Raw genomic sequence first — 22,136 nt, 5'->3', positions numbered from 1 at the left:
TGCCAGGTTATGGCCCTGCTTACTCTGGACTCCCTGCCTCAGCCACAATGGGGCAGGGTAGATGTAGATGCTGGGGTGAGGAGGTGCCCATGGGCAGCTGGAGGTTTGTCCCTGCAATGGGAGGGGCTTGGCTCTGGTGAGGGGTGGGGGCTTGTGGGGGTTTGCCTCACCTGCTATCCCAGATGGTGAGACTGGGCAGTTTGCTGCATTGGCACAGGCCATGGGGTGGGGGGGAGGGAGTGTAGTGAGCTGATGCCAGGCAGTTGACAGAGGCCGAGAGCTGGACAATTCTCAGCGGGCAGCTATCTGCAAGCGTGTGGACCGTGCGGGCTTGGAGCCCACTGGGTTTCCTCTCTCACGCACAGCACCCCTCCTGCTGACTGCTGTGGGGGTTGAACGTGGAGTTCCCTCGGGGAGGGTTGGTGGTTAAAATCCCATCCATCCTCCCTCCAGAGGCTTGCCGCTTGGGCGGGAGAAAAGCTCGCTGCCTCCTGTGAGAACAAGCTGTACCTGTACCTGTGCTGTGACTCAGCGCCAGGCCAAAGAGCCCCCAGGGCACGGCAGCCTCGCCATTAGAAGGTGAGGTGAGGCAACAGCCGCACCAGCAGAAAACAACCTGCAGAAAACAACCTGAAAACAACCTGCCTGTGCCCAGGGCCTGGCACGTTTCTGCCGGCTTTCCGCTGATTCGGTGGCAGCCTCCGTCCTGTTGTAGTGGTGGGACGGGGACAGACAGACCCAGGCGTTGGTGCTGCTGTGTCCAACCAGCCTTGCAATGTCTCGCCCCAGGAGGTTGTGGGCAGTCGCTGTCGGAAGCTACAGTCCAGCTGACTGTCATGGTGACTGCGGGATGTTTGTTGGGGGCTCTGGGGGTGCTCCAGCACCATGGGAAACCACCGGGCACAGGGCCAATCAGCTGTTAGGTGGGGCTGCTGGTAGGCAGTGAGTGATGGGCAGGCAAGGAGACTTGGAGGGTTGGGGGGAGGAAGGAGGTGGAGCAAGGACGGGGACTTCAGAGGAGGGGCAGCAAGGGGGGGAGCAGGAAGAAGCAGCATGAGGGTGGGGGTTTGGGGGGAAGGGACAGATTGGGGCAGGGCCTGGGGGTGGAGCACCCACTAGGAAAAATAAGTCAATGCCTGTGCTCACGACTCACTCAGCGAACACCTCAGAGATATTGCAACCGCCACCAGGTGGATTTGAACTTGGGACCTCTGCAGTAGAGTATAGAAGCCTCTACAGTCTGAGCTAAAAGCCAGCAAACACCTCAGAGCGAACACCTCAGAGCAGCGGATACCCAAGGAACCAGCGCCGTATCCTGTCAGGACAAGCTTGAGGATTTACAGAGACCCCAAGAAAAGTCTTTGACTAGTGAACACCCGGGGGTGAGACACAATAGCTTGTTACTATCCGGAAAGAGGAGCATGAACAGAGTTGACAATAAGGTCTGTAGCAGGGATAGGTTCCTGGCTGACTGCTTCTGTGGTGTGGTGAGTGGCTGCCGGTGAGTAACTGTCCACACATCTATACAAGTGACGCCATCACAGGACCTAACCACATGAGCCACAACAGCAGAGACTCATCCACCTGTACCTCCTGTAATGTGATCTTTGCCAGTGTTTCTCAACCTTTTTTTACAAAGTACCCCCCCAAAAATTATAAGTACCCCCAGTCCTGTATGTTGTCCCAGTACCTTCAGTTTTCAGACACACATTTTTTTTTCTACCATTGCAACACATTTGTTTAAACAACTGAATCGTTGCCAGGCGGGCAATGACATTTTTGAGTGTAAAAAGTACAAAAACAATAAAACTCTGTAAAACTTAAAACAAAAATTCAGTTTTCTCCAAATTTCAGTTGTGTTGATGTGCCCCCCAGACTTCTCTTGAGTACCCCAAGCGTACTCGTACCACTGGTTGAGAAACACCGATCTAAGCCATTAAGTGCCAGCCATGCCCCTCCGCCATGTATAAACTAGGCAGTCTCTGCACCGAAGGATAAATGGACACAAATCAGGCATCAGGAATGGTGACACTAATAAACCCGTAGGGGAACATTTTAACCTCCCTGGGCATTCAATAATGGATTTGAACGTAGCCATTCTTCTACAAAAAGAACTTTCACCCAATTACAGAGAGAGACTGCAGAACTGGAGTTCATTTACAAATTCAACACTAGCAACTTAGGCCTGAAGAAAGATCCTAACTGGGTAACGCACTGCAAAGGCAATTTTCCCTCTTTTGATATTCACATTTCCACATCAAATGCTGGGAATCAGACACATCCACCTCGACTTAATTAGCGTTAACACTGGTCCTACAATTGACAGGCACCTGCTTTTGCTATTATGTATACCAGGCCTCCACAACTCGGAAAGCGACCAGAGCCATATTACTCCAAAGAAAACAGCTGCAGACCGCAAAGGTAGATTTGGGGGGGGTGTGATACTTTATTAAGAATTTTTCAATTAAATCAGGCCTGCACAACATACAGCTCCCAATGCCCTTCCCCTCTCCTCTCCCAGCATCACCCTGTCCCCCTTCCACTGACACCTCCCCTCCTGCCCTTTTCTTCATTGTCTCCACTTGGCCCACTGCCATTTGTCTCTCCTGCACCCTGCCCCTTGGTGCCTTCCCCTTTCTCCTGACCTGACCCCCTCCCCTCAGCACAAGCCCCTTGTAGTTGTCACGGGCCGCACAGTGAGCACCTGTGGGCCGCATGTTGTGCAGGCCTGATGTATACCCCGGATTCTCATTTCCACTCCAACTCAGCTGATGAAGTGGGTTTTACCCACGAAAGCTCATGACCTGATACATCTGTTAGGGTATGTCTACACTACCCTCCTATTTTGAAATAGGAGGGTAATGTAGGCATACCGCAATTGCAAATGAAGCCCGGGATTTGAATTTCCCGGGCTTCATTTGCATAAGCCGGGCGCCGCCATTTTTAAATCCCGGCTGGTTCGAACCCCGTGCTGCACGGCTACACGCGGCACGAACTAGGTAGTTCGAACTAGGCTTCCTAGTTCGAACTACCGTTACTCCTCATTCCACGAGGAGTAACGGTAGTTTGAACTAGGAAGCCTAGTTCGAACTACCTAGTTCGTGCCGCATGTAGCCGCGCGGCACGGGGTTCGAACCAGCCGGGATTTAAAAATGGCGGCGCCCAGCTTATGCAAATGAAGCCCGGGAAATTCAAATCCCGGGCTTCATTTGCAATTGCGGTATGCCTACATTACCCCGCTAGTTCGAACTAGCGGGGTAGTGTAGACATACCCTTAGTCTATAGCAGTGGTTCCCAAACTTTTTGGCATCACGCCCCCTTTTTGATTTTTGAGAAACTCTCACGCCCCCCCTCCCATGCCCCCCGCCAATAGCAGCAAAACTTGTTGAGCAAAAAAAAAAGGAACTGACCGGGGCAGAAAAACAAAAATAGCAGTGAAACTTAGGGAGGAGGGGAAGATTGACGTGGCTGGGTTGCCTCGAGCCCCCCCTGGAATTTCTTCACGCCCCCCCCAGGGGGGTACACCTCCCAGTTTGGGAACCCATGGTCATAGAGTGCAACAGGACTCCTCGTTGTGTTGTTTATACAGTTACACACACTAACTCTGTTACCCCTCTGACGAGATAAACAAGGATCCTGTCCAAAGGGACAAAATAGGCTTTTGATGTAACCTTCTGTCTCCCAAACATTGTGGCAATTAGCACAAGGTAATTTATCCATTAAGCAGTTTATCACAGATTTTAAAGAGACCTTTGGACAGTGACATTATTTCATTAAAGATTCATCTAAATGTTAATTTCCCTTTTGATCTCTGAATCAACAGTTATCCTGGTGGACAGGAATTGTCTGTTTACATTATCTATAAGAGATAAGAGAACACAGATAACTAGTGCTCCCTCTAATTTCTACCAATACAGGTTTGCATTTCAAAGTTCTAGCCTAACTAGAGTGGCCTTAATTACCATTTACATATTTTTCTCACATGCCTCTACAGGTTGACTCTGGGTCAGTTGGCCTGGGATTGTTAACCCTTTCTGGCTGTATGTCCTACATGGCACAAGATTTGTTGTATGACACAGTGATACCAATGACGGTTTTGATGGTCATATTATAATCAGATAACACTACACCTGGGAATCTCATGAACGGTGCTGTCTGGGGTGGGCAAACTCTGTAAGGACTGACCATTGGGTGAGAAATGCCTTCTTAGACAGGAAAGTGACTTGTAAACAAATTTAGGCTCTAGATCAGTGATCCCTGTAAGGTGAGTGCTTGGACGGCCACTCAGGAGAGATTCAGGTGCTACCCAGATGATTAGCAGAGTGCCCACAATGCCCACAACATATGTTTATCCTGGTGGTGCACATCTGCACATGCCTTGGTGCACATAACAAAATTTATTCTACTCGTGGAGGGGAAAAATTAAAAAATTGGAGGGAACATTGCTCTAGATTACACGATACGTCTTTCTTTGATTTGTAACCTTGTGTTTCCAAAACCTTTCACGTGTTTTTATTTGTATCTTTATCTTACGTGCTGTTAAATTAACTTCAGTGCCTTGCACTACACTGTGTGTTGAGCTGAGGTAGGACTAGTAAACTGGGGGGGGGGAGGGGCTGCTTCCCAGGCCCATCAACAGGGAGGAAAGGAGGAAATTGCCCCATTTCACAGTGATTCAAAGGGGTCTGGTGATTCGAACTGCTACTACTACGGCAGCAGCAACGGCCAGAGCCCAGGCCCCTGTCATTCACCGCTGGAGTCCCACGCATTGTGCTCCGAAAGGCTCTGAGGGCTAGGGGCGGGGCATGTTGCAGCCCTGAGGGTTGGCTGCCCTTGCCCCGCCCCTTTCCGTCTGAGGCACCGCCCCTTCTGCGGGCACAGAACTGGGCTCCCCACACCTTGCCATAGGGCTCCCCTGCTGCTTCCACAGAGGCAGCAGATGCATGTGCCTTACAGACGTCCAGAGGACAAGGGACTGTGCCCGGGAGAGGAATGCAGTGAAGTGTGCTAGTTGCTAGCCTGCAGAGCAATGGAGTGGGGCTTGCAGACCCTAAACGTTGCCCCCATTGGGGAGAGGGTCCCTGGACGGGCACAGACAAAGCTCCCTCTTGCTGAGCGCGTGGTGGGAGATTCACCCCGGACACTTCGATTAACACAAAGACGATGTCTACACCGCGGCAGTTTTTGGGAAGAGGAAATGCAAATGTGGCACTCATTTGCATATCTTGCGCTCTCATTTGCATATTCTCTTCCGATCCTTTTGGCAGAAGAGGTTTTTGCGATAAAAAGCCCTGTGTAGACGGGGCCATTTGTCGGAAAACCCCCGTTTTGCGCAAGATCCTGTCAACCTCATTTTCTGAGGAATAAGGGATCTTGTTCCAAAAGGATCGGAAAAGAATATGCAAATGAGAGCACGAGATATGCAAATAAGAGTGTGAGACTTGCAAATGAGCACTCCATTTGCATTTCCTCTTCTGCAAAAAACACACAGTGTAGACATAGCCAAAGTGCCACACTTGGTTCTTAGAAATGTCCCATCAGTTTGGCACATGCCTGTCTCACACTGACTGGAGTCCAAGCCAGTCCCCATTATCTTATTTATCACCTCCTGGTTCCCACTGACTCACCGGCTTCTCTCCGTTCCCATTGACTCGCCCTTCCCTTTCCATTCCCTGGCCAGTGGTCACCTCTCCGTTCCCATGCCTTAGCCTCAGCAAAGCACAGGAGTGAGACCCGAACCAGGCCCAGGAAGAATGCACCTTTGTGGGGACAGGGGCTTCAAACTGCAGGGAGTGCGCTCTTTATGCGAAGGTCTTGGTAGCTTGTGTCCATTAAAGTTCCCCGGGTGCTTTCTGGTTAGACTATGAGTGGCAACTCAGCAAAGTTTGTAAAGCAGCAGGGGGATTCTATTGGATCTAATCTGTTCATCGGAGCCAGCCTTCCATAGTCATCCAGACAGATTATATCTATCTTTCTGGACTTCCTCGCATTCTATCTAGAGGCAGTGGTGCCTAATGGATAGCCCACTGGACTGGGATTGAGGAGGTCTGGGGGAGGGGGAATCTTTCCCAAGCTCCGCCACAGTTCTGCTGGGTGACCTTAGGCAAGTCACTTTGCCGCTCTGTGCCTCAGTTTTCCCACCCGTAAAAGTAGGATCACAATACTAACGACCTTTCTAAAGGACTTTAATATCTACAGATAAATGTTATATAACATCTAGTTTATCATCTATCTATAGCCCTGTATACGCATAATATCAGTTTCTCCCATTGTTTTTCTCCCTTTCTTTGCCCCTTCCCATCCTCCTACATGTGATCAGCAGTTCAGGAAAAGAGCAGGGTGTAAACCTCTGAGCTGGATTGAATACCTATCTGTAAGTGGAAAATTCCTTTCTGCTGAGTGTGGATTCTGGTTCAACAAGTTTTGTTCCCAGGACTTTTTTTTCTTTGCTTGATTCAAAAACTCATCCCTGGGGCATTTGTTCAGATCACATGGGCAGAGTATAAAAATGGAGCTTACCTGCTCAGGCCAGTTAGTACTTCCAGGAACTGAACAAGGAATCTTAGCAGCTGTTCGTTGGGCACAGGGAGACAGCGTGGAAGAGCAGAACGAACGTCCAGCCTCGTGCGTGAAGACAACAAGGATCAGCACTCAGGTAGCAGCTGGGGTGCTGGGTGTATTACATGGCTCTCAATCTTGGTTGTTGCTGATTTTGCCTCTTGATGGCTGTATCCAAGGGGCCACTCTTGGTCCTACTGAAGTCAGAGGGAGTTCTGAGATGGAATTCAGCAAGAGTTCGGTCTTTCACTTGACTGGAGGGAGGAAGGGCCCCTTTTAAAGAGTGCCGGTGTGCATGGAGCGGGGGGACTGCTAGGAGTCTGTATGCTTATGATGTGGATTCTTGTGTTCTAACCCGATTCTCTGCTCCCATTGGCTTCATGGAAGGGTCAGCACCTTGCAGAATAGGCCCCTTGATAAGCTTTGGCCTGCATGTACTCAGGGCCCATACGCTCAGGGAGCATGATGTCCTGTGTGGAAGACTGGCTTTACTTTTGATTCATGGTGGCCCCCTCGTTTTTGTCAGAACACTAAGGGTGCTGCATTGAGAACAGGCAACCAGACCCAGTCCCTCCGGGACAATGCAAAGGGAACAGAGGTGCATTGGGACATCGGCTCCAAACGCCCCAGGTGCAGAGGGAATGTTAATTGCTGTAATGGGATGAATAAAAAAACTGATTTGGAGAAATTCATATTCCACAGTCACATTCTGTGGCTTGGTCCTCGCTCCCCATCTGATAAGAATACTCAGCATGTAGAGCCCATGAGTTCAAATTGCTTTAGAAATGTGGCCGTCCACATCCAACTATTAGCAATAGGGAAACTGAGGCATGGAGTGGGGACTTGCCTTGCTCAAAGCCACTTAGTGAGCCAGGAATAGAAACCAGGAATGACAACTTCTTAGGCAGTGGTGTCTTACCGCCGGCTATGTTTCATCTAGCAGTTAAAACCTGTTAGAAGTTACAGGGTTGTCTGAGCTCCGAGACTCCAGGAAGGATGGTCTAGTGCAGTGTTCCTCAACCAGTGGTATAAGTACCCTTAAGGGCACTCGAGAGAAGTCGGGGGTGGGGAAGCGTGAACACAACTGATATTTGGAGAAAATGGAATTTTTGTTTTAAGTTTTGCAGCGCTTTATTATTTTTTTTACTTTTTACACCCAAAAAATTCATCGCCTGCCCGGCTATGATTAATTTGTTTAAACAAAATGTGTTGCAATGGTAAAAAAAAAATTGTGTGTCTGAAAACTATAGGTACAGGGATACTTATATATATATATAAATATATATAAAACAAAATACAAGATGGTTTATTAGGTGATGAGCTTTCGTGGGCCAGACCCACTTCCTCAGATCAAATAGTGGAAGAAAATTGTCACAACCATATATACCAAAGGTTACAATTTAAAAAAATGAACACATATGAAAAGGACAAATCACATTTCAGAACAGAAGGGGGATGGGGGAGAGGGGAAGGTAAATGTCTGTGAGCTATATATATATATAATATATATATTAAAGGGGGTACTTTATAAAAAAATGTTGAGAAACACTGGTCTAGTGTGCAGGGCACTGGATGGGGGCCTTGAGGCCTGGGTTAAATTCTGGTTCAGCTGCAGACATCCTGTGTAGCCCTGAGTAAATCATTTAATTTACCCTGTTCTCAATTTGCCAGCTGTAAAACAGGATGGCATGTCTCTATCTCCCAGGTGTTGAGAGGAGGAAATCCATTAATCCTTGAAGGTGGTCAGATACCATAGTGATTATGGCCACATAAAGAGGGGTCTACCACATTCCTGGTCCATTTTGGTCAATTTCATGGTCATCGGATTTTAAAAATGGCAAATGTAATTATTTCAAATATAAATCTGTAATTTTCAAGAGGTTGTTAATTGTAGGGGTCAAAAAAGAGTTGGGGGGTTGCGAGGTTATTGTAGGGGGTTGTGGTATTGCTATTCCGTGGCTGGTGGCGGCACTGACTTGAGAGCTGGGCAGCTGGAGAACAGCGGCTTCTGGCCAGGAGCCCCGCTCTGATGGCACCAGCACAGAATCAAGGCTGGTACATAAATAATGCTGGCATGGTATGATGTTGCCACCCTTACTTCTGTGCTGCTGCTGGCGGGGCACTGCCTTTAGAGCGAGGGATCCAGCCAACAGCTGCTGCTCTCTGGCCGCCCAGAAGGCAGCACAGAACAAAGGTTCACAATACTGCAACCCCCCCCTAAAATAACCTTGTGACCCCCTCTGCAACTCTCTTTTGGGTCAGAACCCCCCAATTTGAGAAAGCCTGGTCTGCCCTGTGCAATCTGTCAGGTGTGGGACTGTACACAAAAGACCGGATTTCACAGGGGAGACCAGTTTTGACGGTCCGTGATGTGTTTTGCACGGCTGTGAATTTGGTAGGACCCTACCTATAGGACAGAGAGCTAGCGATGCCGCCGCTTGATCTTTGGAGAGATGAGCTTCGTTCTGGTCCTACTCTCCCTACCCCTGAGAGCAGGAGAAAATCCTCAGCGCTCTCCGGAGGGGGAGGGAGAAGGAATGTTACACAATTGAAGCTAGTGAGCCCAGGGCAGAGTTTAGCAGCAAATGCTAAGACGGCTCCTGGGCTTGTGTTCCAACAGGAAATTGTAAAATATCATTTAAAGAGAAATATTTCAAACACTTTAAGAGCCCTCGAGTTGTGCAGGGTTTCGACTATCAGGTTAGTCAATAGTTTGACTGCACTCAGTTCATTCTAAAAATGCTCAAGAGACCCAGGGCTGCTGACGGGGGAGCAGGGGGGGCAAAGGGGTCAGTTGCCCTGGGACCCAGTGATTTAAAAGAGCCTGGGGTTCTGGGCTCTTTAAATCACAGCTGGAGCCCCATACGGACTGGGGGAGGCACAACACAGTTCAAGCAGTGCTGAGGGCTGTCTGTTCCTAACCCCGCCCCTTCCGCCTGAGGCTCCGCCCTTCTGGCCCGCCCAGAAATGAACCTCCTCCCTACCCCCTCCCCACATTTCCCAGGGTCCAGCAAAGTCTGTTGCCAGCCCCAGAGACACCAAACAGCCCAACTTAGCCAAATGTATTATTTAAAGAAAAACAGTTTGCTATGAAAACAGGACAAATAGTTCACTATACAAAAAGAAGACCTACATAGATCCTTCTGGGAAGCAAATTTTCAGTATGTTCTCCTCACGCAGAAGGTGCACGTCCACAAGATATGCATTTCAGCTTGGCGTATTTCTAGTATGGCTTCACAAATTACAAAAACTTTTCAACCTCACTAAAATCCAGCCCACCACTTCATCAGAGTTGCTTAGCTCGGGGATTTGGTGTGTACTTTTCTTATCTCCGTCTTGGACACTACTTTCCAAACCATTTGTGTGTGGAAGTCCACCCCGACCTGTGATCCGATACGCTGGTCACACATCTTGGCTTTCCGAGGCTTACTGATTTCTCATGTCAAAGTTGACTTCAGCTTTGCAAAGTATAGTGGGATACGTGACATGGCTGAGCAGAACTGCAGGGAGTGCATAATGCATTCAATGAACATAATGTCCTGACACTTAAATATCTATTATATTGTGCATGTAATATCTATTAACATGCCAGATACTATGCCTTATATTGGGGTGGGTAATAATTTTTGCGGTGGGGAGAAGGCACTTAATGAATTTTGGTACGTGAGCACGGGCCGGCCCCACCCCAGAAGGGGTGGGGCTGAGAAGGAAGGGGCGGAGCTGGGGACTAGCATCCCTCCAAAGTTGTCTGGGCCTGGAGGCTTTGAAGTAAAAATACAGCCAAGGGCTTGCAGCTCCCGGCCCCACTGCTACCGCATTGCCTGGCAGCTGCTTGTGGCTCCGACCTCTGCCAGGGTAGCGCCATGACCGTGAGTCATGAGCCATTTAAATAGGATCCTGCTGCCTGAGCCACTGCCTGGAAATTCGGTAGCATGGGCAGCAGGATATAAATAGAAAGCAATCAGATGCCGTCCGGAGGCTGGATCAAAGTGTTTGGTGGGCCGGATGCAGCCCGCAGGCCGCATCCTGCCCAGCCCTGCCTTACATGTATGTGTTAGCTAACACTCTTAGGCTGCGTCTAGACTGGCAAGATTTTGTGCAAAAGCAATTGCTTTTGCGCAAAATCTTGCCGCCTGTCTACACTGGCCGCGAGTATTTGTGCAAGAACACTGACCTTGTACTGTACAAAAGCAGTGCTTCTTGCGCAAATACTTTGATGCTCCCGCTCAGGGATAAGCCCTCTTGTGCAAGTATCCTTGTGAAAGAGGGCCAGTGTAGACAGCAAGTTGATTTCTTGCGCAAGAAAGGCCGATGGCTAAAATGGCCATCGGAGCTTTCTTGCGCAAGAGAGTGTCTACACTGGCACGGATGCTTTTGTGCAAAAGATGTGCTTTGCACAAAAGCATCCGTGCCAGTGTAGACACTCTCTTGCGCAAATACTTTTAATGGAAAAACTTTTCTGTTAAAAGTATTTGTGCAAAATCATTCCAGTCTAGATGCAGCCTTAGACCTGGTCCTTATCTTATGAGAGTCTTTCCATGGGTTTCAATGGAAGGAGCAGGCTGGTTTGTAGTCTACTTAATGACAAGGTTTTACCATTATCTTCATCCTCCATTACCTCCTATTGTTTGTTACACTCATTTCTTGCCCCCTCTCTTGGTTTACACTGTAAGGGTATGTCTACACTACCACCCTAGTTCGAACTAGGGTGGTTAATGTAGGCAACCGGAGTTGCAAATGAAGCCCGGGATTTGAATTTCCCGGGCTTCATTTGCATCTTGCCGGGTGCCGCCATTTTTTAATCCCCGCTGGTTCGGACTCCGTGCCCGCGGCTACACACGGCATGGACTAGGTAGTTCGGATTAGGCTTCCTAATCCGTGGCGCGAGGTGTACCGGTAGTTCGGAATAGGAAGCCTAATCCAAACTACCTAGTCCGTGCTGCGTGTACCCACGAGCACGGAGTCCGAACCAGCAGGGATTTAAAAATGGTGGCACCCGGCAAGATGCAAATGAAGCCCGGGAAATTCAAATACTGGGCTTCATTTGCAGCTCCGGTTGCCTACATTAACCACCCTAGTTCGAACTAGGGTGGTAGTGTAAACATACCCTAAGCTCTTTGGGGCAAAGTCTCCCGGGCTGTGTCTACACTGGCACTATTTTCCGGAAATGCTTAAAACGGAACAGTTTTCCGTTATAAGTATTTCCGGAAAAAGAGCGTCTACATTGGCAGGATGCTTTTCCGGAAAAGCCCTTTTTTCTGGAAAAAAGCCCCGATCGTCATTTTCGCGATCGGGGCTTTTTTGCGGAAAACACTACAGTGCTGTCTACACTGGCCCTTTTCCGGAACACTTTTCCGGAAAAAGGACTTTTGCCCGAGCGGGAGCAGCGTAGTTTTTCTGGAAAAGCAGCTGATTTCTTACAGTAAATCGTCACTGCTTTTCCGGAAATTCAAGGGGCCAGTGTAGACAGCTCGCAGCTTATTCCGGAAAAGCGGCTGCTTTTCCGGATTAAGTGGCCCAGTGTAGACACAGCCCCTATGTGTCCCTCGGAGAAGGTATAACCTTGTGACCCTGATTTGGAAAGCAGCCTTATAGAAATAAGGTGGTTGATTATTATTATCCATCTAAATTTGCCTCCATTTTGTGTGTGTTTGTTTTACAAACAATAAGGCGTTCAACTTCACTAATGCAGGACATGGATTAAAAACCATTCGCTCCCTTCTCCCGCCAAAATGCCGCCAACAGCTCTGCTGTGCTGCTGAGGAGGAGGACATGGCTTCACGTCTCCCTCCAGCTTTGTGGTGAGATAGCAGCAGCTCGAGTCAGAGAGCGCTGATGGGGATGTCTACACTGCCGTGACCGCCCCCCCGGCTGGCCTGGGGCCTGGGTCTGAGAGCTCAGGTTCCTAACCGAGCCCGAAGATTTACACTGTGATTGTGCCTCCCGTAGGGTTGCCAGGTGTCTGGTTTTCACCCAGACAGTCCGGTAATTGCGTCTTTTGTCCGGTATTTTCTGTTTTTCTCTGATGGAAGCAGGGACATTTTTCCCCTGCCACGTTTGGTGGGGGCGGAGGAACGGGGGAACATAAAGGCGCAGCAACTTTTTTTGTTTTTTCTCAACCAATATTTTCGCCCCGCCATGTTCGGGATTTTTTGTGAACGCATCTGGCAACCGTAGCTTCCCGAGGTGATGAGGCAGCGCACACAGGCCAGCTGCAGAGTGACCAGACCCTCTGAGTCAGTTCCCGCCTGCAGTGGGAACTGCAGATGCTCAGGCTAAGACAGAGGGAAGAAGAGAAGGAGGCCGGTGATCTGGGACATTCAGAAGAAAGAAATATTCTCTTCACAGGCAGCTCTGCTTCCATTTCCTCTGCTCTTCTCCCCCCCTCCCCGGTCCTTCTCGGCCTTTATTGCTATGGGAGACGGTTGCTTGGAAACAGATTCTTCATCCCTCCCACTCCCCTCCCGCCGCCTTCTTTATGTGTGAATTTAATGCTGGGGACAAGGCCTCAAAAGCTGTGTCTACACTGCCAGCTTATTTCGTAATAAGTTATTTCGAAATAATAACTCCCGAAATAACACCATCGAAATAGCACGTCCACACTACAGGGAAGCCTCGAAATAAGTCCGAGGCAGGTTCCCTTAGTGTGGATGGTGCTATCTTGACTTAGAGCCCCAGGAAGCACTGGGGAGTAATTACTTTGAATGACTCTGGGGAGGAGCGATTTCGAAATAAAAGCAGCGGAGCGTCCACACTAACCCTATTTTGAAATAGCAATTTCGAAGTAGGCGTTAATCCTTGTAGATTGAGCGGTTATTCTTTTGATACAATGGGCTTGCTGTGTGGACACTCCCCTTCTTAGTTCGAAATAACTCTGTCGTGTAGACATGCCCACAGTGTCCACACAGCCTATCGCAGGGTGAGAAGCCTCATGCTCTTGTCCTGAGAATTCGGAAGCCATTCGGACCTTAAGAAAGCCAAGAAGGGAAACGAGGGTTGGCTTTGACTGGGATTTAAAGGAGTGCAGCTTCCCGCCCCGCCCCCCCCCCCATTAAACTTGGCTGATCTGCAGTAAGGATCCCTGCAGGATGCCTGAGGGAGACTGGAGCTGGCATTGGAACAAGCCCAGAGCAGAGGTTTCGCAGAAGCAGCCGCTCCATTATCTTACTATCAAACAAAGCCCACAAATGAAAAAGAGAGCAAAGCGTTTTAGGTCCCAGCTAGGAGTCCAAGCTAGCAAGTGTAAATGCAGAGTTCTCTCCCCAGGAAGACACTCCCCCCCCCCTCCAGCCTTATATTATTATTACAGCCAGAGCCTCGACCATACACATGCTAAGAGACGTCCCCTTCCACCCGACGAGCCTGCGGTCTAAATAGACAAACTCTGTCTACACTGGCAGCTTCTTGCACAAGAACATCTTGTGCAAGGGTTCTTGTGCAAGAAAATGTCCACACGGCCATGTGCGAGCTGTGCTTTTGCACAAGAGTGTCCATGGCAGTGTGGATGCTCTCTTGTGCAAGAAAGCCCTGGTGGCCATTTTAGCCCTAGGGCTTTCTTGCGCAAGAAATCCTTGCTGAGCGTCCACACTGCCCGCTTGCGCAAGAGCTCCTACGCAAGAAGGCTGACACCTGTTCAAAAAGAACGTAGCTCTTGCACAAGAAGACCTCTCTGACCACACCGTACTGTAAATTTCCTTGTGCAAGAGCGGGTGGGCAGTGTGGACGCTCTGCAGATTCTTGCGCAAGAAGCCGCGAGTGTAGACGTAGCCAAAGGGTGGGAGGAACGCAATATTTTTTCCCCTTTAACCAATGGCACTTGCTCAAAGTCACACCGTGAGTCCAGAGCATGGCAGTGCCTGAGTTAGAACCCTGAGCCCCAACCCTGTGCCCTTCCTCGCCCCTCCCTGTGCCTCAGTTTCCCCAGCTGTAAAAAAACACAAAGGAGGAGAATCATGTTTAACTGCCTCCCAGATGCTTAGTGTGAATTAATTCATTGCCAGGCACATTGCAGATGAAAAGTGTGAGGTACCACTGGCAATATTATCCATCTATTTTTGCGCCGTTCGCCCCAGCAATACAGAGGTAAGAGGGAGAGAAAAGCAGAGACCACAGGGCATGCTATTATAAGCAGAATGGTCTCCAAATAGAAAGCTTTTCACAGGTTTTTTTTCTATGAGACGTCAGCAGCTGTGAATACTGCATGAAGCTGTGAATTCTGTATGAAGTGGCCGTGCAGTGGGGAGCCAAGCCCGTAAATGTTTCATCCCGGCAGCTGCTGCTCTCTCTGCAGTCTCTGGATTTGTCGTGCACATGCAGAACCAAGCCAGGCCTGGCGGCAGAGCTCAGCTGCACAGCCGCTGTTCACATGACGCCAGATCAAGAATCACCTCTTAGCTGGGCATTTCAGGCTCAAGCCTGCTCCTAGGGTGGCTGAGGATTTGGCCCATCTGCTTCCCCCAGGTCACAGGTGTTTGGCCTCAATTCTTCGGTAGCCAGGTGGAATTCTCTGGCTTGTGTTATGTAGGAGGTGAGTAGAGCTCTGCATATCTGCGGATATCTGCTTTATATGCGGATGCCGATATGTGAGGATAGCGGAGCAGAGACCTGCACAGGGCTCCTCTTCCTGCCCCACAGTCGGCGGCCGGGGAGTGCGAGAGGATGCCAGGGCAGAAAAAGGACACAAGAAGCTGCATCCTAACTCACCTTGCAGGAGGGGCCGAGTGTCGGCCCCTCCCCTGCGATCCCATTCCCCCCACCTGGTGAGCACTGACCTACAGAGACTTGGTCCCTGCTCCCTGCCTCTTCCCTGGCCCCCTTCTTGCTCATCTGTGCTCCCTCCCGACTCCCCTCCAGATTTGTGGTGCAGATGCAAGTAAAATCTGGATTGCGGATTCAGGATTGGATGAAGAGTTGAGTCTGGCGGATGCAGATCCACATTTTTGTATGAGGGCAGGGCTCTAGAGGTCTCTCGGTCCCTTCTGGTCATAGATATTTAGAATCTCTCAATGGATCGGTGTGTGGCAGAGTGAGCTACACATGGGTGTCAATTGGTCAGTTATGGGGAACGGGGCAAAGCTGAACAACTTGTATTCATGTAGGGACCATATTCAACCCTTGACATCCAGAGGCACAAATCCTGTTACATCAGGGTGAAAGTGATGGTTGAATTGGCCCCTGGCATGAGCAAGGGGTAGGGTAAATTATGGGACAGGCTGCTTTATCTTACAGCCTTTAATTAGGGGCCTTTCCTGCTATTCCTCGTATCACGTTTTGCACACCCATTAAATGATAAGCTGGTGCAAATCACCCGATTTTGCCGCTTACACCCATGTCTTGATCAACTCGTGCCCTGTGCATCTTGACTGCGATGGAAGAGGTCTCGTGCAAAGTCAGAGCCCATCGTATTAGGCTCTATGTGTACCCCTAGTGAGAGTATGGATAATGTGGAAAATTAAAAAAAAATCATGATTAATCCTGCTGGTAAACCATAGTAGAATACTATTTATTTAAATATTTTTGGATGTTTTCTACATTTTCAAATATATTGATTTCAGTTAGAACAAAATCCAAAGTGCACAGTGCTCACTTTATATTTATTTTTATTACAAATACTTTTACTGTAAAAAAAATCTTCTAAGCTGTAGTGCAATCTCTTTATTATGAAAGTTGAATTTACAAATGCAGAATTATACATAATACGATTACTGTATTAAAAAACAAAACAATGGAAACCTTTAGAATCTACAAGTCCACTCAGTCCTACTTCTTGTTCAGACAATTGCTCAGATAAACAAGTTTGGTTACAACCCACAGGGGATAGTGTTGCCTGCTTCTTGTTTACAATGTCACCTGACTGTGAGAACAGGCATCTGCATGGCACTGTTGTAGCCGGTGTCACAAGATATTTATGTGCCAGATGCATGTGTCCCTTCATGCTTCAAACCACCACTACAGAGGACATGTGTCCCTGCTGATGCCAGGTTCTGTTTGATAATCCAAAGCAGAGCAGACTGATTCATGTTCACTTCCATCATCTGAGTCAGATGCCACCAACAGAAGGCTGATTTTCTTTTTCGGTGGTTCGGTTCTGTAGTTTCCGCGTTGGAGTGTTGCTCTTTTAATGCTGCTGGAAACAAGCTCCACACCTCGCCCCGCTCAGATTTTGAAGGGCACTTCAGAGTCTTAAGCTCAAGTGCGGTTGCTATTTTTAGAAATCTCACATTGGTACCTTCTTTGCATTTTGTCAAATCGGATATGATAGCAGGGGGACCGGCAGCTTTCACGAGCCCCTGGGCAAGGCACTGTAGCTGAAAGGTAAAGGGCCTGGGGCTATCATATGAAAGACATGGTAGAATGCAGGTAAAAGAGAACAGAAGACATAAAATTCTTCCCTACCGCGTTCAGTCACCAATTTAATTAATACTTTTTTTTAAACGAGCATCATCAGCATGGAAGCCTGTTCTCTGGAATGGTGGCTGAAGCACGAAGGGGCATGTGAACGCTTCACATACCTGGCACGCAAATACTTTTCGATGCCGGCTACAAAAGTGCCATGCGAACACCTGCACTGACTTTCAGGTGACATTATGCATAACAAGCAGGCAGCATTATCTTCCATAAATGGAAACAAACGTGGTTGTTTTAGCGAGAACAAGAAGTAGAACCGAGTGGATTCTCAAGTTTTTCATTTTTTGTGTGTGGTTATGTCACAAAAACCAGTCTACATGTGTAAGTTGCACGTCCACGAGAAAGAGTGGGCACTCCAGTATTTCTACGGGAGAGGCGTACATTGACTCAAAGCCGTGGTTGGCCCTGTGTATTTTTGAGTCGGGTCAGCTGACCACGCAGATGGCAGGCCCTGTGGCGACAATGCAGGTATAGGAGCGGCAGCCAGCCCCGACGCTGCTCTGTGCATCCTCAGCAAAATTGCTCATTTCCTTCCGATTGCAGAGCGTTCGTGGCAGGCAGCGATGCCTTAGGCAGTAAGAACCCAGCGGGATTTGCAGCTCTCAGGTGGAGGTGGGGGCTTCAGCAGTTAGTAAATCACCTTTCCATTTGTAACTTGAGTCAGTCAGATCTGGAACCAGTGCGCGAGAATCGATCTTGTCAGGCGCTGCTCTGCAGGCGTCTGATTGGCCTTTTCATGCAGAGCCTTGTTTTATAGCTTGGATGTGCTTCTGTGCCTTCAAGAGGAACTATCTTGTGAGTTGTGCTCAGAACGGAGAATCTAACTCCTATTCTGAATGTCTCCACCTCCAGCTACCATCCTGCCGAGTTTGGGCTGTGCTGATACTTGGATGGGACACAAGAACATAAGGTCCATCTAGCCCAGTGTCCCGTCTTCTGACAGTGGCCAATGCCAGGTGTCCCAGAGGGAGTGAACAGAACAGGGAATCATCAAGCGATCTTTCTCCTGTCACCCATTCCCAACCTCTGACAAAAAGCGGCTAGGGACATCATTCTTACCCATCTTGGCTAACAGCCATTGATGGACTTTTCCTCCATGAATTTATCTAGCTCTTTTTGTACTCCGTTAAAGACCTGGCCTTCACAACATCCTTTGGCAAGGAGTTCCACAGGTTGGCAGTGCATGAAGAAAAACTTCCTTTGGTTTGTTTTAAACCTGCTACCTATTAATTTCATTTGGTGACCCTCTGGTTCTTATGTTATGGAAACAAATAAATATTTTTTCCTTATTCACTTTCTCCATACCAGTCATGATTTTATAGACCTCTATCATACCCTGCCTTCATCTCTTCTTTTCTAAGCTGAAAAGTCCCAGTCTTTTTAATCTCTCTTCATATGGCAGCTGTTCCAAACTCCTCCTCATTTTTGTTGCCCTTTTCTAAACTTTTGTTTGGGAAGCCTCCCAGGGGAATCTATGGCACACGGGAACTGATTCGGATGATTCGACAGGATGTTCTTTGCTTCAATGCGTCAGTATTAACTGAGCGCTCTCAAGGCATGTTAGCAGAAGCTGCATGTTGGATGGGACACGCAACCAAGACTGACCACTCACATTTATTCACGGGGAAAGAGTTGAGATCATAAGCCAGGTGTACTGAACAAATTCCCACGCCGGGAACTGCATTCCATCTTCTGAACGTGTCTCTCCAGGCATGATTCTTCCTCGCTGTCTGTCCTACAAATGATCATGCAGCGGGAAACAGCAGCTGCTCTTCATCCCAGAGGTGGCTGGATGTTAGTGACAGGTGAAGGGATTAGTGGCTGCAAATTGGCATGAAATCTCCATAATCAGAGAGCTGGAAGAGCTCTCAGGAGGTCATCAAGTCTAGCCCCCTGCCCAAGGCAGGACCAAGCCCAACTAAATCATCCCAGCCAGGGCTTTGTCAAGCCGAGACTTAAAAACCTCTAGGGATGGAGATTCCACCACCTCCCTAGGGAACCCACCCCAGTGCTTCCCCACCAGCCTAAGGAAATAGTTTTTCCTAATATCCAACCTAGACCTCCCCCACTGCAACTTGAGACCATTGCTCCTTGTTCTGCCATCTGTCACTACTGAGAACAGCCTCTCTCCATCCTCTTTGGAACCCTCCCTGCAAGGAGTTGAAGGTTACTATCAAATCCCCCCTCACTCTTCTCTTCTTCAGACTAAACAAACCCAAATCCCTCGGTCTCCCTTCATAGATCATATGTTCCAGCCCCCAAATCATTTTGGTTGCCCTCCGCTGGACTCTTTCCAATGTGTCCACATCCTTTCTATAGTGGGGGACCCAGAACTGGACACAATACTCCAGATGTGGCCTCACCAGAGCCGAATAAAGGGGAATAATCACGTCTCCGGATCTGCCGGCAATGCTCCTCGTAATGCACCCTAATAAGCCTAAACTCTACCCAGGAACTGCTGGAAAAATTCAGACCAAGGGTGTGCCCTGACTCTGGGATGGATCTGGACTTCCTCCGTGGAGGGATGTTCTTTTACCTCCCTCCAGCGAGGGACATGGCCTGGTGTTACAGAGCAGCTCTCCCTAGGGTTCCATGCTGATCTAATTGGAAACATCTGAGAGAGGCTGAACTGCTAACTGTTAGCAAGACCACAACTGAGACTTTTAAATGTGAACCAGACCTGACTCAAAGACCCCGGCAAATCCGCGGCTCACGTTGGCGGATACGGATGTGGATATACATGCTGCCTCTCCACAGGGCTCTGCTTACTGCACAAGTGGCTCTGTCTGTTGAGGGCATAGTTGGGGCCCTTGTCGTTGTTCCAGCTGTAGCTGGGGGTCAGGGTGGCTGGCCACTCTCCCCATCCCACTTACTGCTGGGCGAGGTTTTGTGACTTTGCAAAGTGCTGACTTGATGCTTTCCTTGCCCGCTGGGCCTGACTGGATATCAAGTCCATAAAAGCATCCGTCTGAGATGCAGCTCTCTCTCCTTCCAGCCTGATCGGGAGACTGTCTCGGTAATGGGAGCCAACTGAATTAGCCCTGCACTGGACCAGTTCTCATGGAAGGGGTTACTAGAGTTCACGCGAACACTTAGCAGCTGGCGCACTGAGAAAATGGACCCCACGCAGCTGCTGCCAGGAAGAGAAACAGGAGAAAACATTTGCTGCTTTGAGTAATAAAGTCAAAGCTCTTTGCTCATGTCAAGGAGCAATTTTATCCACCCGTCCCGGTCACGTCCACTGTAGGATCTGCATCGCGCTGGGTTCACATCCCCTGATCTGCCCTTTAGAGTTGGGTGCCCAAAGTAAACCTCGGCTGACACTACCTGAATTTAGGGATGTCAATGTGTAGATGGCTACCAGATTAACGGATACATCTGGGCTTATCGGTTAATCCTGTTGACTACACTCATTCTTCCCACGTTGCTGCCTCTGTGTCAGAGGCAGCAAATGGAAGAGGAGGTGGGAGTTGGTGTCCGTGGGAGCAGCTTTGAAGTCAGCTCCCCATGAGCACCAGATCCCGGGGAGCTGCCTGGTGCTTCCCCTCCCCATGCTGCTGCCTCTGATAGGGAGCGCACTGGCAGCTGGCCCCGCCCCCGGCGACTATCGAATAGTCGTGTAACTGCTAACATTTCATGTGGTTACATGACTAGTCAATTACACGCTATTCAACATCCCTATCTGAATTTCACACCAACCCAAGAATCGGGGAACCTAAGGCCCGGGGGCTGGAGTGGCCCTCGGCTTGCCTGGATCCAACCCCCAAGGCGCAGGGCTCCCCCATCATTGGGCAGCCCACGCTGATGCTTCAGCCTGCACTTGTGTCCCCCCCCCCACTGCAGAGCCAGAGTGCACAATATCTATTAGCCTGGGCCCCCCTAGGCACTGGTGTGCGAGGGGGAGGTGAGGGTTTGTGTCTCTTTTTTAGCCTCTCACTTGTGTGTGACCCCGACTGATTTTTCTGTGGGTCAGTGGTCCCCGATCCAAAAAAGGTTCCCCGCCCCTCACCGTAAATCAACCCGGCTTTTCTAGAAACTGCCCCGGGCTCACACAGAACATGGCCGGCATTTGCTGGAGACTCTCCCCAGGTTTACTTCATTCAGGACCCAGCCTTGCTTAAAACTCAGCCACGAGCGCAGGGCAACAGAAAGTGTGTTGGAAAGTGTGGTGGGTGCAGCAGCTGCTCCTTTGTATCCCGGCTCCTGGGTGTCAGGCCTGTCCCTGATGCGTTTAGCAACTGTTGATATAGCAACTGAACGGAGAGAGGCGGAGAAAACGCCTCTTGAGCTGCCACATTCCAGAGGGAAAACTTTAGACAAAATAAACAAGCAAGAGGGCTCATGGGTCTGCTTTGAACTCTGAGGCATTAGTTTTGCTGAGTTAGGTCACAAGCAAACCAAATGTATGTGCTCAGCAAAAACGATACAACACACAGTGATCTGAGTGGGAGACAGGGAGTCGGGACCACTGTGGCCTCTAATCGTTTCATCCCTGTGCAGAATAATTTTTTATGTGCACCGAGGCATGTGGGAGTGTGCGCTAGTAGTAGAAACAAACACCTGGCTGTGAGCACTCTCCTCATCATATCGGCGGCTTTTGAATGTCTCCTGTGCGGCCGCACAGGTGCCCAGCTTACGCTGGTCAAGACCCCGGGGTTCTTGACCTGGCTCAACCACTGACTTGGGCAAGTCGCTTCCTCCCTCTGAGCCTCAGTTTTCCCATCTATAAAATGGAGAGAAGGGTGAGACCACCTAGGTGACAGTCTGCCCAGTGCTTTGAGATCTTCAGATGAAATTGATGGGGTTTACAAAGATGCTGGGAATGGCAGGTGGAGGGTACCTCCTCCACCGCCCCCTGCTGGGGGTTCTGAAGAACTGCACCATCAGAAGGAAGAAACTGATGTTAAATTTAGGTGAGGATGGTGACCTGAGATTACGCAGCAAGAACGACAGGCAGCCCTGAGTCTTCACACTGCTGCACTAGAGCTGGGTTTTAAAGAGCCCACCATGCAAGAGGTGCCCTCTTGACTCTCACTGTCCCGTCCAGAGTGACGGTCTAGGATCTCCGCATCCAGGGGCTGCCTCTGCCCACGGGGAGGGAGGGCGCCTCCTGCAGTCGAGCCGGGAGGGAGTTCCAGGGCCACTCATCTCACCCCTGCTTTTCCCACCTC

At 49.4% G+C, this 22,136-nt stretch overlaps 2 protein-coding genes across 4 annotated transcripts in view; one reads left to right on the top strand and one right to left on the bottom strand.

Annotated features, from left to right (window-relative positions):
• The window catches only part of PEBP4 (phosphatidylethanolamine binding protein 4), a 265,036-nt gene extending 258,377 nt beyond the window's left edge, over positions 1–6,659 (bottom strand). For all 3 annotated transcript variants that reach the window (XM_075910835.1, XM_075910840.1, XM_075910837.1), the window contains exon 1: positions 6,520–6,659. The gene's annotated coding sequence lies outside the window, so the exon portion shown is untranslated. The remainder of the gene's footprint in view (positions 1–6,519) is intronic.
• Positions 6,515–22,136, top strand: part of RHOBTB2 (Rho related BTB domain containing 2) — a 36,738-nt gene continuing 21,116 nt past the window's right edge. Inside the window, exon 1 of the mRNA XM_006135529.4 lies at positions 6,515–6,655. The gene's annotated coding sequence lies outside the window, so the exon portion shown is untranslated. The remainder of the gene's footprint in view (positions 6,656–22,136) is intronic.

The sequence above is a fragment of the Pelodiscus sinensis genome, chromosome 28 (assembly GCF_049634645.1).
Source record: "Pelodiscus sinensis isolate JC-2024 chromosome 28, ASM4963464v1, whole genome shotgun sequence".
NCBI classification, from domain to species: domain Eukaryota; kingdom Metazoa; phylum Chordata; order Testudines; family Trionychidae; genus Pelodiscus; species Pelodiscus sinensis.
The sequence above is the reverse complement of the archived record's forward strand: the minus strand, read 5'-3'. Positions and strand labels throughout refer to the sequence as shown.